This window comes from Saimiri boliviensis, chromosome 1, assembly GCF_048565385.1.
Source record: "Saimiri boliviensis isolate mSaiBol1 chromosome 1, mSaiBol1.pri, whole genome shotgun sequence".
Classification (NCBI taxonomy): domain Eukaryota; kingdom Metazoa; phylum Chordata; class Mammalia; order Primates; family Cebidae; genus Saimiri; species Saimiri boliviensis.
In genome coordinates this window covers 36573990-36578678 of record NC_133449.1, presented here as the reverse complement: position 1 = coordinate 36578678, position 4689 = coordinate 36573990, and positions in this window count along the sequence as shown.

Sequence of the window (4689 nt, the reverse complement as noted above, 5' to 3'; positions counted from 1 at the left end):
AGGGGTAGAGAAGCAAAGCATGGAATTGATGGGGAGAAAGGAAAAGAACGTGTTCAGAATCTGGTTTACCTTTGCTTAGAGAAATAGAATCTGAAGTTGATCATCATTAATATTCCAAGAGAAGTCTTGCTACAGCTTCAGAGCTATATTATCATTTCAGTCCCCCTGTGTTAGATATTTAGATTTGTCAAGGGAATCCTGATTTTAAATTTGAAGTATCCATTTCTCTAAATATCGGTCACTACAAAATTAATTTTAAAGTTTTATTTAAACTTATTAAATTTAATTAATAACACATTAATTTAAAAATTAAAATTAGGCAACTCCTTAACTTCAATCATACTCTTCCCAAAGAAAACAATAGTAATGATAATGATAACAACTAATAGAAGCCATTTTCCCATCCTATCACAAGACTGGATATAGATTTAATTCTTGGACTCAAGAAAAATTTTAAATGCAATTCCTTTATTCCAAACTTGGTATTGGCTGTTTCCCCAACCTAGCCATTACCAGACTTCAAATTTAGGGAGTAAGTTTGGCTGGAATCTGAGAAAGGTAGAAATAGACACTGCCTCCCCGAAGCAGGGTAGGCAGAAAGGAGGGGTGGGAGACATTAGGTAGAAGAGGTGGATAAACAATGGGTTATTGTCTATTTCTATTCCCTAAAGTTATCCTAATCCTTGGGGAAGCCTTTCTCCTGTCAAGCAGTCCTCTTTTTTTTTTTCTGGCCATAATTCTGAAACAACCGTCAAGTTCAACTCAAAGACCTTTCTTTGAGCATCTAAAGAGCCCAAATAACTGGTCATTTTGGACAGTTTTAGAAAAATAGGCCAGGCACGGTGGCTCACACCTGTAATCTCAGCACTTTGGGAGGCTGAGGCAGGCAGATCATGAGGTTAGGAGATCAAGACCATCCTGGCCAACAAAGGCGAACCCCGTTTCTACTAAAATAAAAAAATTGGCCAGGCGTGGTGGTGCGCCCCTGTAGTCCCAGCTACTTGGGAGGCTGAGGCAGGGGAATTGTTTGAACCTGGAAGGTGGAGGTTGCAGTGAGCCGAGATCATGCCACTGCACTCCAAGCTGGCAACAGAGTAAGACTCCGTCTCAAAAAAACAAAAAAAGTGTTAGCATTTGTGAGCCTCTCTGTGTGTTATTTTTGATTAAATGTTTACATTAAAAAATTCATAGGCTGGGAATGGTGGCTTACGCCTGTAATCCCAGCACTTTGGGAGGCCGAGGCTGATGGATCACCAGGTCAGGAAATTGAGACCATCCTGGCCAACATGGTGAAACCTCATCTCTTCTAAAAATTAAAAAATTAGCTGAGCATGGTGGTGCGTGCCTGTAATCCCAGCTACTCAGGAGGCCGAGGCAGGAGAATCACTTGAACCAGGGAGTCAGAGGTTGCAGTGAGCTGAGAACACGCCACTGGACTCCAGCCTGGTGACAGAGCAAGACCCCATCTCAAAAAAAAAAAAATTAGCCAGGCATGGTGGTGGGTGCCTGTTATCTAAGCTACTCAGGAGGCTGAGGCAGAGAATTGCTTGAACTCAGGAGGCGGAGGTTGCAGTGAGCTGAGATCACGCCACTGCATTCCAGCCTGGGCAGCAGAGTGAGACCGTCTCAAAAACAAAAACTCGGCTGGCGCAGTGGCTCAAACCTGTAATCCCAGCACTTTGGGAGGCCGAGGCAGGCAGATCACGAGGTCAAGAGATCAAGACCATCCTGGCCAACATGGTGAAACCCTGTCTCTACTAAAAAATACAAAAATTAGCTGGGCATGGTGGCACACACCTGTAGTCCCAGCTACTTGGGAGGCTGAGGCAGTAGCATGGCTTGAACCCAGGAGGTGGAGGTTGCAGTGAGCTGAGCTCGTGCCACTGCACTCCAGCCTGGTGCCTGGCGACAGAGAAAGACTTTGTCTCAAAAAAAAAAAAAAAACAAAAAAATTTCATGCTGAATACAGAAAATGTGAAAAAGGGACAACCATAAATGGAAGAACAATTGTCAGTAAGCTCACTCCTCAAAAACTAACAGTTTTAGAAGTTGATTCAGTATAAGATAATTTTTTTTTTCTTTGTGAGACAGAGTCTTGCTCTGTCACCCAGGCTGGAGTACAGTGGCACAATTTTGACTCATTGCAACCTCCGCCTCCTGGGTTCAAATGATTCTCCTGTTTCAGCCTCTGGAGTAGCTGGGATTACAGGCTCAAACTGCCACACCTGGCTAATTTCTTTTTGTATTTTAGTAGAGACAAGGTTTTGCAGTGTTGCCCAGGCTGGTCTCGAACTCCTGAGCTCAGGCAATCCACCTGCCTCGGCCTCCCAAAGTGCTATGATTACAGGCGTGAGCCACGACACCAGGCCCAACTAAAGAAAAATTATGGAATCACAGTGCTATTATTTTAAGGCAACTTAAGGCACAAGAACTCTAAGGAAAGGCCTTCTTTAAAAAACAATTTTTTTTGAATCAGAGTCGCATTGTATTGCCTAGGCTGGGGTGCAGTGTCGTGATCTTGGCTCACTGAAACCTCCACCTCCTGGGTTCAAGCGATTCTTGTGCCTCAGCCTCTCAAGTAGTTGTGACTACAGGCATGTGCCACCACGCCTGGCTAATTTTTATATTCTTAGTAGAGATGGGTTTTGCCATGTTGGCCAAACTGTAATCCAACTGTTATCGGTGGAGGATGTTCAGGTTCTTGGAGTCTTGAACAAAGAACTGGATAAAACGCACAAACAAAGCAAGGAAAGAATGAAGCAACAAACAAAGAGATATTTGAAAATGAAAGTAGGCTCCACGACATGGGAGCAGGCACGAGCATAGGGACTCAAGAGCCCCATTACAGAGTTTTCTGGGGTTTGAATACCTTCTAGAAGTTTCCATTGGTTACCTGGTATACACCCTATGTAAATGAAGAGGATGAAGTAAAGTTACAGTCATTTACTTCTAAGTAAATGGAGAGGATATTTCCTGTCATAGCTGAAGTGTTTCCATTTGATTCAGTTCTAGGAAGTCAGCATGAATCTGCTTTACGTTCCCTGCCTCCAGACCCAATTCTCCTGCTTCCTGCCTCCTGCCCACAAATCCTGGGCTCAAGTGATCTGCCCGCCTCGGCCTCCCGAAGTGCTGGGACTACAGGCGTGAGCCATGGCGCCCAGCCAAAATGTAAATGAGTCCTCGTAAAGCAAAAAAAGGTATTGTGAGTAATAAAGTTGAACTATGAATTAAAATAGTGTTTTTGTATATGTGTGATAGTCCAGATTATCTATTAATTTAACTACGTTTTGTGGTCTGCTATGAATTGACTTAAATTGTTGCATGTGTCCTCTCACTCAAGGCCTCACTGTGGACAAGTCTCAATTTTTTTGAAACTTAGTTCCTTGAGCTATAAATGAGAAGACTAGGCTGTATCTCAAAGGACACTGACAGCCAAAATAAGTTATGACACAGGGAATTTGGCCAGGCCTGGATCAATCTTTTATGATAATAAAGAATGAATTCATAAAGCAGAAACATGAATTAACGAGAGAAGGGAGTTCACCATCTTTATTTGCAACCAGAGCAGATACAATGTGTTTCCTGTCCTTTCTACAAGTAGCCATGGGAAAGTGGGGAGGGGAGAGAGGACAGGGACAGGATGTCTTTCCCTGACATGTCACTCAGCAGCCTGTATCTTCATTTTTTTCATGGCCATCAAGTCTGACAGCCCAGAAGTACGTCCTAGAAAACATAAGAATTCCAGATAACTTGTTAGGGTGACAAAAAGGTGCTTAATTTCATTTGCTTTTTTTTTTTTTTTTTGAAATGGAGTTTTGCTCTTGTCACCCAGGCTGCAGTGCAATGGTGCGATCTCAGCTCACTGAAACCTTTGCCTCCTGGGTTCAAGCAATTTTCGTGCCTCAGCCTCCCGAGTAGCTGGGATTACAGGCATGCACCACCACGCTCAGCTAATTTTGTAGTTTTAGTGGAGACGGGTTTCCCCATGTTGGTCTGGCCGGTCTCGAACTCCTGACCTCAAGTGATCCACCTACTTCAGCCTCCCAAGATGCTTGGCTCACAGGCGTGAGCCACCAAGCCCAGCCTCATTTGCATTTTTAAAATTGTTTTCAAGGGCCTTCCTTTCTCCCACTGTTGCAGTGTGAGTTTATAGTGACATATTGTCAGACTTCGGAGAAGGAAAATATTTACAGAGAGCCACTTAAAAGGAAAGGACTTTGGTGTACCTTTGGTAGGCGGACGCTGTTGCCAGTTTGCAAGTGAATCGTTAAAGAAACTGGGAACAGGACAAGTGAAAATGGAGAGGGGCCAGGATATCTAAGACTGGGCTAGGGAGCAGAAAGGGACCTTGCTCTTTCAGGTGGTGTCGCTTTGAAGGCACTGTGATACTTGATTATATGCCAATCTTTGATAACAGAAATGGTGTTATTTATCTTAATATTCACAGCGCGAGAGATAACCGATAATCAAAATGTATGTTCAATTAAATGGAGTAAAAATGAGCGGGAGTAAGGAAAAATGAGACAAATAACAAAGCATCTGTTATTGGATGCTAAAACTTTTTTTGTTTCGCTCGTTACCCAGGCTGGAGTGCAATGGCACGATCTGGGCTCACCGCAACCTCCGCCTCCTGGGTTCAGGCAATTCTGCCTCAACCTCCTGAGTAGCTGGGATTATAGGCACGCGCCA